Source organism: Thalassophryne amazonica, chromosome 17 (genome assembly GCF_902500255.1).
Source record: "Thalassophryne amazonica chromosome 17, fThaAma1.1, whole genome shotgun sequence".
In the NCBI taxonomy this organism is placed as follows: Eukaryota; Metazoa; Chordata; class Actinopteri; order Batrachoidiformes; family Batrachoididae; genus Thalassophryne; species Thalassophryne amazonica.
The window spans coordinates 8,702,545-8,715,271 of NC_047119.1; the positions used below are offsets into that span (position 1 = coordinate 8,702,545).

The following is a 12,727-nucleotide window of genomic DNA, read 5'->3' on the forward strand; positions in this document are numbered from 1 at the left end:
CAAAAGGAAGAGTTGCTGTTTACCCACAACTCAAGCTGAAGTCTGTTTTCTGTGACACTCTCAAAAAAAAAAAAAAAAAACACTGTCTCACACCCCAAGTGGCTTCCCCCCTCCCGCTCCCCAAACTTGTGAACAGTTAACCCTCGCATGACAACACTCTGTGATCAACTTGTCCAAGTCCAGCACTATTGTTGGTGTGAATAGTGATGCCAAAAGGCCCGAGTGAGCTTATTTTATGACCGCAATGCAGATGCCGTGCACGCGCAACACGTGCGCGATGCATTCATAATACACCCGTAACACTGCCGTGATAATCTCAATGTGTCGGATCAGTTTCCTCACTACATGCGTTATATAACGCATGTAATATAATAAATTTTATTACAGAGATTAGAGCATGCCATAGGTATTAAAGGCACTGCGCTGCGGTGGTTTGAATCATATTTATCTAATAGATTACAATTTGTTCATGTAAATGGGGAATCTTCTTCACAGACTAAGGTTAATTATGGAGTTCCACAAGGTTCTGTGCTAGGACCAATTTTATTCACTTTATACATGCTTCCCTTAGGCAGTATTATTAGACGGCATTGCTTAAATTTTCATTGTTACGCAGATGATACCCAGCTTTATCTATCCATAAAGCCAGAGGACACACACCAATTAGCTAAACTGCAGGATTGTCTTACAGACATAAAGACATGGATGACCTCTAATTTCCTGCTTTTAAACTCAGATAAAACTGAAGTTATTGTACTTGGCCCCACAAATCTTAGAAACATGGTGTCTAACCAGATCCTTACTCTGGATGGCATTACCCTGACCTCTAATAATACTGTGAGAAATCTTGGAGTCATTTTTGAATCAGGATATGTCATTCAAAGCGCATATTAAACAAATATGTAGGACTGCTTTTTTGCATTTACGCAATATCTCTAAAATTAGAATGGTCTTGTCTCAGAGTGATGCTGAAAAACTAATTCATGCATTTATTTCCTCTAGGCTGGACTATTGTAATTCATTATTATCAGGTTGTCCTAAAAGTTCCCTGAAACGCCTTCAGTTAATTCAAAATGCTGCAGCTAGAGTACTAACGGGGACTAGAAGGAGAGAGCATATCTCACCCATATTGGCCTCTCTTCATTGGCTTCCTGTTAATTCTAGAATAGAATTTAAAATTCTTCTTCTTACTTATAAGGTTTTGAATAATCAGGTCCCATCTAATCTTAGGGACCTCATAGTACCATATCACCCCAATAGAGCGCTTCGCTCTCAGACTGCAGGCTTACTTGTAGTTCCTAGGGTTTGTAAGAGTAGAATGGGAGGCAGAGCCTTCAGCTTTCAGGCTCCTCTCCTGTGGAACCAGCTCCCAATTCGGATCAGGGAGACAGACACCCTCTCTACTTTTAAGATTAGGCTTAAAACTTTCCTTTTTGCTAAAGCTTATAGTTAGGGCTGGATCAGGTGACCCTGAACCATCCCTTAGTTATGCTGCTATAGACTTAGACTGCTGGGGGGTTCCCATGATGCACTGAGTGTTTCTTTCTCTTTTGCTCTGTATGCACCACTCTGCATTTAATCATTAATGATTGATCTCTGCTCCCCTCCACAGCATGTCTTTTTCCTGGTTCTCTCCCTCAGCCCCAACCAGTCCCAGCAGAAGACTGCCCCTCCCTGAGCCTGGTTCTGCTGGAGGTTTCTTCCTGTTAAAAGGGAGTTTTTCCTTCCCACTGTCGCCAAGTGCTTGCTCACAGGGGGTCGTTTTGACCGTTGGGGTTTTTACGTAATTATTGTATGGCCTTGCCTTACAATATAAAGCGCCTTGGGGCAACTGTTTGTTGTGATTTGGCGCTATATAAATAAAATTGATTGATTGATTGATATAACCATGATTGTTCATCATATATTCGCTATATATTACACTCAACAAAAATATAAACGCAACACTTTTGGTTTTGCTCCCATTTTGTATGACATGAACTCAAAGATCTAAAACTTTTTCCACATACACAATATCACCATTTCCCTCAAATATTGTTCACAAACCAGTCTAAATCTGTGATAGTGAGCACTTCTCCTTTGCTGAGATAATCCATCCCACCTCACAGGTGTGCCATACCAAGATGCTGATTAGACACCATGATTAGTGCACAGATGTGCCTTAGACTGCCCACAATAAAAGGCCACTCTGAAAGGTGCAGTTTTATCACACAGCACAATGCCACAGATGTCGCAAGATTTGAGGGAGCGTGCAATTGGCATGCTGACAGCAGGAATGTCAACCAGAGCTGTTGCTCGTGTATTGAATGTTCATTTCTCTACCATAAGCCGTCTCCAAAGGCGTTTCAGAGAATTTGGCAGTACATCCAACCAGCCTCACAACCGCAGACCACGTGTAACCACACCAGCCCAGGACCTCCACATCCAGCATGTTCACCTCCAAGATCGTCTGAGAGCAGCCACTCGGACAGCTGCTGAAACAATTGGTTTGCATAACCAAAGAATTTCTGCACAAACTGTCAGAAACCGTCTCAGGGAAGCTCATCTGCATGCTCGTCGTCCTCATTGGGGTCTCGACCTGACTCCAGTTCGTTGTCGTAACTGACTTGAGTGGGCAAATGCTCACATTCGCTGGTGTGGTGAATGTGAGCATTTGGCACGTTGGAGAGGTGTTCTCTTCACGGATGAATCCCGATTCACACTGTTCAGGGCAGATGGCAGACAGCGTGTGTGGCGTCGTGTGGGTGAGCGGTTTTCTGATGTCAATGTTGTGGATCGAGTGGCCCATAGTGGCGGTGGGGTTATGGTATGGGCAGGCGTCTGTTATGGACGAAGAACACAGGTGCATTTTATTGATGGCATTTTGAATGCACAGAGATACCGTGACGAGATCCTGAGGCCCATTGTTGTGCCATACATCCAAGAACATCACCTCATGTTGCAGCAGGATAATGCACGGCCCCATGTTGCAAGGATCTGTACACAATTCTTGGAAGCTGAAAATGTCCCAGTTCTTGCATGGCCGGCATACTCACCGGACATGTCACCCATTGAGCATGTTTGGGATGCTCTGGACCGGCGTATACGACAGCGTGTACCAGTTCCTGCCAATATCCAGCAACTTCACACAGCCATTGAAGAGGAGTGGACCAACATTCCAAGGCCACAATTGTAGATAAGCTTGAATCTTCGACTGGACTGGGTTGCTTGACGCGAGGACGTTTCGCTTCAAATCGCAGAAGCTTCCACAGCTAAAATTCTTGCTCTGGTGGTCTGACTTCTGTCTTGACTCTTGTAGAGAAGAATAATCAAGAAGTCACAAAAGCTGGAGTTTTAAACCTAACCAGACCCCTCCTACCGAGAGGCAGACTGCTATAGGCTGGTGACTAAACAATAGCTCTAATTAGCACCTATTGTGCTCTAGTTAACACCCTCCTAATGACAGGGCAGCTGTCCCTCTCCTGATGGCTCCCTTGACGACTCTGCTGATGACGTGAATGACTCATTACCATGAACAAAAGACTGAAATTGCTTTGATCTGAGTACCCCATTGTAAACAGGGGATAAAGCGTGTCTCAGACCCCCTCCCCGGTTAAGGCTAGGTTTCAAACGTTTCACAAAGAATGCCTCCTTGACCCCTCTCTCAAACCATTTCTTCTCTCTGGCTAATATTTTAACTTCCTTGTCCTCAAACGTGTGGTTAGTGTCTTTAAGGTGGAGATGAACTGCAGACTGAGGTCCGCTGGCACCCTCTCTGCGGTGCTGGTATAGCCTTTTGTGTAAAGGTTGCTTAGTCTTTGTGAAATGGGATACATACAAAATGGGAGCAAAACCAAAAGTGTTGCGTTTATATTTTTGTTGAGTGTATTAATATATCCGTAATTCATACTGGGACATTTGTCATTTTTGGCCATTTTTGTTGCAGACGACAACGAATGCCTGTAATTTGTATACTCAATTCATGCGCAATTGATCCTCTCCCCAGTGGGACAGGGCCCAAAGAATGGTTCGAAAGTCCCCACAAACAAACGAGGCAGAGGCTACGTGACCTGGCCCGAAGGAAGGCCAGGGTCCCCATCTGGAGCCAGGCCTAGATGGAGGGCCCATCAGCGAGTGCTTGGTGGTCGGGCTAGCCACTGCTGGGGTCAGGTGTGCTTTCCCATGGGTGACAGTGAAATTTCAAGAGGATACTGCAAAACATCATATCATTTTTTTTTTTTTTTTGGAGTTCTAATTTTTTGTGCATTCTGTTAAAGATTTTGTATATATGTTATCACTGTTAAACGTTTGTACATTTGTCTTCTTTCTCATGAGAACGGAGATGTGCTGTTTTGCACCTGTCATAATGCAATCCTGAGAATTCAATTTTGTTTTAGCACTCTGGGGTCAATCTGAGCTGGGAATGAAGGACTGGATGTACTTATTGTTATAACATAACTTTGTTTTCGCAGCCTCTAACGACTGGGAGCAAGAGAACGTTTTGACTATTGTGATGTGGTGTTTAGTGTGAAGGAGTGTGGAAGACAGGACACTTCAGGCAGATGCAGAACAGCTGATACCTGCAACAGACGAACGAGATGTGCTGACCTGAAGTGTTCTTCCTTACAGCTGCACTTGACGTATGCGTTTATGTTATGGGAAGAAACTTGTCTTGCGTCATTACCCCCACCCTTAGGACAAGTTTCTTGTTTATGTGATGAGGGCGTCTCTTAATAAAAAGAGCGGAAAAGCAGGCCAGACTTTAGTGTAGCTTTGGTGTACAGCCTGGCCGCACTCCGCGCGTAATATTTGATTTTCTGTCTCACTGGTGTTTCTTGACTCTGTTTGTCTTGTTAAAGGTTTTAAAAATGTTTGGAGGAGAAAATACCCAACATTGACTGGGGGCTACGTCCGGGATCTCAACAACACCGGAGGTGTCCAGCGGAGGTCGTCAAGTCCAGACGTAAATCCTTGGCCAAGGTCTGATCGATCGATTGATCGTGTCTGCAATTGTCGACCACCGTTGGCATCGTCTGGTTGACGAGATTTTCCCGAAGAAGACAGACAGGAAGTCGAGTCAGTGAGTAGAATTTCTTTGTAAATAGTACTGAGTGAGTGGTGATCAGATCACATAAACAGTTAAATTCCGCAAGCGATGATACAGAATCGTCTGTTAATGCAAAGCAGTTAAACTCTGTAAGGAGGGTGCGGACTCCTCTGTTTATATACGCGTACCGGTAGGGGATAAAAGTGATCACATAAAACAGTTAAACTCCGTAAGCGATGATACAGAATCGTCTGTTAATGCAAAGCAGTTAAACTCTGTAAGGAGGGCGGACTCCTCTACGGTTGCGAGGGACGCAAGTAGTTAAATTCCGGAAGGAGGATACGGACTCCTCTGTTTTAATACGTAAAGGAAATCCCGGGTAGAAATACGTGCACTGTAAAAAGTAGTTAAATTTGGCAGGGACGGCGGAGTCCCCTAAGGCAGGACATTAGTTAAATTTCACAGGAGGGTGAGCTCCCCTGACATAAGAATGCGCGTACAATTATTAGGAGTGTTTCTATGTGTAAATAGTGTTTTGCGCAAGTGTAAATAACTGTGTGAAAACTGTGTGAAAACTGTGTGTGTGTAATACTTTGGACAACGTTAGTGACAACCGTGCGTGTGGAAGCAGAGGCAAGTGATTCCGCTTCCTACGGGGAGGTGAAAGGAATCAACCACACGACGGCAAATTAATTGTCACGTCCAAAGAAAGTGTGAAAACTTCAGATTTAGAACACCCTAGGTGTGCCCCCGTCTGAAGTCCAAATTATAACAAGGGATAATAAAAATGGGGGGTAAGACGTCTAAAAATAAGGAAAATTTATCAACTGACGACTGGAAATTTATGGAGGCAAAAAATCCAAAAGCAACAAAGAAATTGGAGACCTGGATAAATAAACATGACTTTGACGGACGACTGAACCTGATCAGCATACAAAAGCTGAAGAAGGAGTTAGAACGGGAACATAAAGGTGATGAGAAAAAGATGCAGAGAGTAGGGGCAGATTTAGTGGCATTTTGGGAGGAGGAAGCAGAGAACAGACAGAAAGGAGCAGAGAAGCGACGATTAGAGAAAGCAAGAAAAAAGAAAGCTGTGGGTAAGGCAGAAGAAGATGTGATAATTCAGCACAGAGAGCCAGAACAGCCTCAACAACCACCGCCGGCTGGACCGTCGGTGGCAAAGAGACCTTTATCTCCTCTACCAGAGGATGACGATGTACCGCCACCACAGTATGATTTGGCAGTAAAACCTAAGGTAAAAAGAGAAAAACCAGAAAAACCACAAACACGCAGTCAAGCAAAAGTGCCTACAGCCCCTCCCATGGTGGAACATAGTGATCAGGGAGGTGCCTATCCTATGATAGAAGTACCAAATCCTCGTGCAGAAACAGCAGGACAGCTACCAACCATGCTCGTTTATCGGACATGGAATGCTGATGATATCAAAGCAGCAGTCGACATGATACCATCGCCACATGTCGATATTGAGGGATTTATGCAGGATATAGAAAACATTAGAACATCTTACCACCTTAATGGACCTGAAGTCCAACAGGTGTGGATGAAAGCATGTGGCCCTAAATGGAGTCAGGTACGCGGAGACTGGAATCCTGCAGATCAACAAGGCGTACCACTGACACATGATGATCTAGTCTTGAAAACAAGAGTGGAAGCTATGATTACACGTGCAAAAGGAGTGTTAGGACCAAAGATAAATTATACTGAAATTACCAGGACAACTCAGAAAGAAGGAGAGCCATGGACAGAGTTTAGGTGCAGATTTGAGAATGTGTTTAGGGTCCATAGTGGCATATTGCCAGAAACACCTGACTATGAAACTAAATTGAAAAATGTTTCACCTGTGAAACTGACAATGACCGATTTGATTCATGATGGCAACTCAATAGCCGTCATAACAGTAACAGGCGCCACTGAAGATGTATCAAAATTGAAATTCACAGGTATGCCATTACATATGTCACTTTGTAAGCCATATTTGACAGAATGGCAAGAATTGGGACTGACAGTCATAACAGCTTTGTCAGCCTCTGATTGGAGCAGAGTTGGACCACGAACGGAGTTCAGTCCATCAACTAAATTGTATAAAGTGCCAGTTAATGTCTCATTGGTGCTGACAGCTGGAACACACATTGATGTGTCCACTTCACAATCCTGAGTGTTTCAGTTGAGTCCTGAAGAAGATGATCTTCTCTCTTCAGTACCGTCAGGATTGTGGACAACAGGTCCTTCAGACGTAGGACTGATTAAAAATGCACAACCTGTAGTTATAAGGCCAAAAACAGAATACAGACCATGTGTAAGACAGTATCCATTGAAACCTGATGCAATTGAAGGAATCAGGCCAGTAATAGAGGATTTATTAACAGCAGGAGTAATAGTGCCATGTCCAGATTCACCATGTAACACACCCATATTTCCTGTGAAAAAGGCTCCGCCCTCAGTGGGGTGGAGAATGATTCAAGATCTGCAGGCAGTAAATGCTGCTGTGATTAAAAGAGCACCATGTGTCCCGGATCCACACACCTTGTTAAATTCGCTGAGACCAAATTCTAATAGTTTCTCAGTAATTGACATAAGTAATGCATTTTTCTCTGTGCCAGTACATCCAGATAGTCAATTCTGGTTTGCTTTTACCTTTAAAGGACAACGATATACATTCACCAGATTACCGCAGGGTTACGCAGAAAGTCCAACTATTTATTCTCAAGTCATGTCAGCATGTTTAGCCAATTTCGTTCCACCGGCAGATAGCCAACTATTAGTGTATGTTGATGACATTTTGATTGCCTCTGACACACGAGAAAACTGCATAACTGACACAGTAGCATTATTATGTTTCTTATTTGACAATGGCCACAGAGTGAGTAGAAACAAAGTTCAGTTGTGTAGGGATAAAGTAAAATATTTAGGACATGAGTTATCAGCCACAGGGCGCACGATCCTGTCTGATAGGAAGGAAGCAATTTTGCACGCTCCAAAACCACAAACCAAAAAGCAGATGATGTCATTTCTTGGATTAACAAATTACTGCAGGGCATGGATTCCTTGCTATGCAGAGTTGACTAGTCCACTTTCTGATTTGATGTACAAAGATGATATTTCAATGTCAACCGTGTTGGAATGGAACAAAGAAGCTGAGGAAGCCTTTGTAAAAGTAAAACAAACATTAGTGTCATCCACAGTTTTGGCACTACCAGATTATAGTAAACCATTTACTCAAACAGTTGATTGTAAGAATAAGTTCATGACTAGTGTTTTGGTTCAAGTGTATGGCTCAAAATTGAGGCCAGTTGCCTACTACTCATCTAAATTGGATGCAGTAGCAAGTGCTTTACCACCATGCGTACAGGCTGTTGTTGCGGCCTCTATGGCTGTTCAAAGTAGCAGTAATGTTGTTCTATTCCATCAGTTGACATTGAAAGTTCCACATGCAGTCTCTGCACTTTTGTTGCAGACAAACATGAGCCTTTTGTCCCCAGCAAGACATCTTTCGTGCATGTCCTTGCTATTATCACAACCACACCTTACGATAGAGCGATGTACAACATTGAATCCCTCCACATTGATACCTTTACCTGAGGATGGTGAGCCGCACAATTGTCTTGATGTAGCAACAGTTTGTACAAAAGCACGCCCAGACCTCCGGGACACACCCATCCCAAACAGTACAATCGTGTATGTGGATGGTTCTTCCACCAAAAATGCTTATGGACAAACACAATCTGGATATGCTGTCGTCACAAATTCAGAAGTATTAGATTCTGCTTCATTGCCATCGTCATTTTCAGCACAAGCAGCTGAATTAGTTGCTTTAACTGCAGCTTGCTATCTGTTTCAAGGTACGGCCGTATCAATTTATACAGACAGCCAGTACGCTTTCAGCACAGTGCATGTGTTTGCAAAACTGTGGGAAGAGCGTGGAATGGTGACATCATCTGGAAAGCCAGTGACTCATGCCACTCTCCTAACTGCCCTACTGCAAGCTGTGAAGTTGCCTCAACAAATTGCTATATGCAAATGTGCGGCTCACACTAAAGGCTCTGACAGTGTTTCAAAAGGAAATGATTTTGCTGACAGAGTAGCAAAAGAGGCAGCAGCAGCTTCTTCTATTTTTGTTATACAGGAAACAACTCCAGATTTGTATATAGGTCGTACACTGCTTGCTGACATGCAACAGCAGGCAACAGACAGAGAAAAACAAATGTGGATAGCTAAAGGCGCTACGTATGCAAATGACTTGTACGTATGACCACAAAAGAAACCCATATTGCCAAAAAATATGTTTAAATGGGCAGCTATTATGAGCCATGGCGTGACGCATGTCTCATCAGGGGGTATGATATCGCAATTGCAATCTATTTTTTGTCTTTATGGGTTCGATGCATATGCAAAACAGCATTGTAGAGCATGCATGATATGTGCAAAACACAACTCACAAGGCAATTTGAGACCCCAAAGAGGTAAATTTCCAACACCACAATATCCCTTTCAAGTGATTCATATGGATTATATACAGCTGAGTAAACATGAAGGGAAGGAATTTTGTTTAGTCATAATTGATGCCTTCTCAAAATGGGTAGAATTGTTCCCTACAAAACATGCAGATTCACTTACAGTGGCTAAAGCATTATGCAAAGACATCATCCCACGATTTGGAATACCAGAAACAGTCTATTCAGATAACGGAGCGCATTTTGTTAATGCAATAGTGCAATACGTAGGAGAAGCACTACAGGTTAATCTCAAAAATCATTGTGCTTATCATCCACAAAGCGCCGGATTAGTGGAAAGGATGAATGGAACAGTAAAAAACAGACTTAGAAAGACAATGGAGGAAACAGGCAGACCATGGACACATTGTGTAGATTTGGTAAAAATGTATATAAACATAACTAGTACCATGGGGTTGACACCGTATGAAACATTGTTTGGCAGAAAATATCGATTGCCATATTATGGACAAATTTGGGATGTACCTGAGGAAGCCAATTTGGCGGATTACATGAGAAAAATGTTAGAAGGACAACAAGGGAGAGTTCCAAACACTGATGATCCCATTTCTCCACAGGAGGACCCTAAAGTGGTACCTGGAGACTGGGTGTTGATAAGAAGCATCAAGAGAAAACACTGGCATTCACCTAAATGGGAAGGGCCCTATCAAGTACTACTCACAACACCCACAGCTTTGAAAATTGGGGAAAGAAGTACATGGATTCATTTAACTCACTGTAAGAAAGTCATTTCTGCAGACACAGACAAACAGTAAGAACAGTAGGACAAGACTAGTAATAGTGTGTGAGCTTGGTGTTAAGATCCAGGTTAGACACGAAAGCTAGCAGAAGACATTAAGAAGCCACTGTTCTGAACATAGGTGTGCTGTAGTGTGCAGAAATGGCGAAAGAAAAAGATAAAAAGAAAGGGGGTTTCTGGACCCCACGGACAGTCCTTGTTATGCTACTTTTCTTTTTTTGAATTGGTATTATTATTAAAAGCCATGAGCACGGGACATGATAATACGGATCACATCCGCAGATTGCAGAGACCAAAAAGAAGTAACAAAGACCCCAGTCCGATAATCAATGCCACAGTACATAGCTGTGATGGGAATAATGCATACCGATTTGGTGTACAGGCCTGCATTCCTAGAAATACTTCTGTGATCATCTCTGTACCATATAGTGCTCTTATCCATGGAATGCCGGATGGTGACAGAGGGACTAATTACGGAAATAGTTTCTCATGGTATATGACCAACGATCAACAAGATAGGAGATGGGAAACGTTGGTAGCCGATGAATGGAGTAGATGGACACCAAGATGGGCACAAACCGAGTGGGCTAAGTACCAGAGTCAAAGTCTCAAAATGTATCAAACAGATGATAAGCTGTCTATAGTGGTGAATACCACAGAAAAAGGAACCATATTTCCACCTGATATAGAGGGAGACTGTTGGTTGTTCCTCCTTTGGGTATACAAACAAGGAAAAGATCCGTATTTCCATTTCTTCCTCTGTGAAACAGATAGAGTACAGCAACCAATATTGACCGACTTAAGTACGTCAAAGGGGGTGCCCATACAAGCAAAGGGGGTGTCTGTACAAGGCACAAAAGACATGAAGGCAGATGACTGGTTCCTAGTAACTACAGGAATTAGTGGACAAAATAACAATTGGCTTTTAATGGCAGAACAAGCAGGACTAGCAGCAAAGAAGGACTGTGTTGTGTGTATGGGACCCAGACCTATATTACAGGTAATACCGGCAGCATTACCCAAAGACTGTCTACTGACTGCTATGACACAGACATACATTGCGGCAAACAACAAATGTTTTAAGTGGGACAAGATCTATCCAGTGACCAAATTGACTAAGATTAAACCTTTATTCTCAAGCAAAGTTGGGCATGCTAACCATACATGTGTACACTTGACAGGGACAAGTAAGACTTTGGGTAGCTTAAACCACACCGCCTGGTGTAAGAATGTGGTCCATAGTACTCCCACATTCAAACCTGTCGGGAGGAGTGACGTATGGTGGTGGTGTGGGGATAACAGAATCTTTGACAGACTGCCACGAAATGTGTCAGGTTATTGTGCATTAATATCATTATTGTTACCAGTTGAAGCCATACCCATGACCCCTGAAGACGTTACGACATATGCAGCCTCTCTTATTCCTGAAGATTGGCAGAAAGACGTAGCCAGACATAGAGTGAAAAGAGATTGGAAAGGAGTGGGAAATCCAACATATATTGACGCAATAGGAGTCCCCAGGGGAGTGCCTGACGAGTATAAACTGGTTAATCAAATAGCAGCTGGATTCGAATCTTCCATCTGTTGGTGGTGCTCAATTAATAAAAACGTGGACAGAATAAACTACATCCACTACAATGTACAGAAATTAGGAAATTGGACTGAGGAAGGATTTAAGGCTGTCCATTCACAGTTAGAAGCCACGTCCCTTATGGCCTTCCAGAATCGCATTGCTCTGGATATGTTGTTGGCAGAGAAAGGAGGTGTTTGTGCCATGTTCGGAGAACAATGCTGCACATTCATTCCCAACAACACGGCTGCAGACGGCAGTCTCACTCAAGCCATTGACGGGCTGAGGACGTTGAACAGGAAGATGAAAGAGCACAGTGGAGTAAACACCGAAGGCTGGGATTGGTGGCTGGAAGGGATGGGAAAATGGAGGTCTTTGATTTCTTCACTATTAGTGTCTATAGCAGTATTTGCTGCAATTCTAACATTGTGTGGATGTTGTTGTATTCCATGTCTCCGAGGCCTTGTAAATAGAATGATAACCACAGCAATAAGTCCAGGACCAGGAGGGGGTCCAGCATCATATCCACTTCTGGGGACAGATGACGACAAGGAGGACGATGGCTCTCCTGACCTGTACCCAGACCAATGGAAGTATGATGACCCAGACACCGATGATGGTGACAATGATGACATCACCTCTGGGGTGTAAGCCTATAGAGAAAACATACCATGATGAACCTCTTAGTGAAAATCTCAAAAAGAAGTGCTAAGCTGAGTGATGCCTACTGTATGTTTAACAGGCGATAAACAGGAGGGGAATGTTAAAGATTTTGTATATATGTTATCACTGTTAAACGTTTGTACATTTGTCTTCTTTCTCATGAGAACGGAGATGTGCTGTTTTGCACCTGTCATAAT

General features: G+C 43.1%; 1 protein-coding gene across 2 annotated transcripts in view; it reads right to left on the reverse strand.

Annotated features, from left to right (window-relative positions):
- Positions 1 to 12,727, reverse strand: part of akna (AT-hook transcription factor) — an 82,887-nt gene that overhangs the window by 26,857 nt on the left and 43,303 nt on the right. The window lies entirely within an intron of this gene.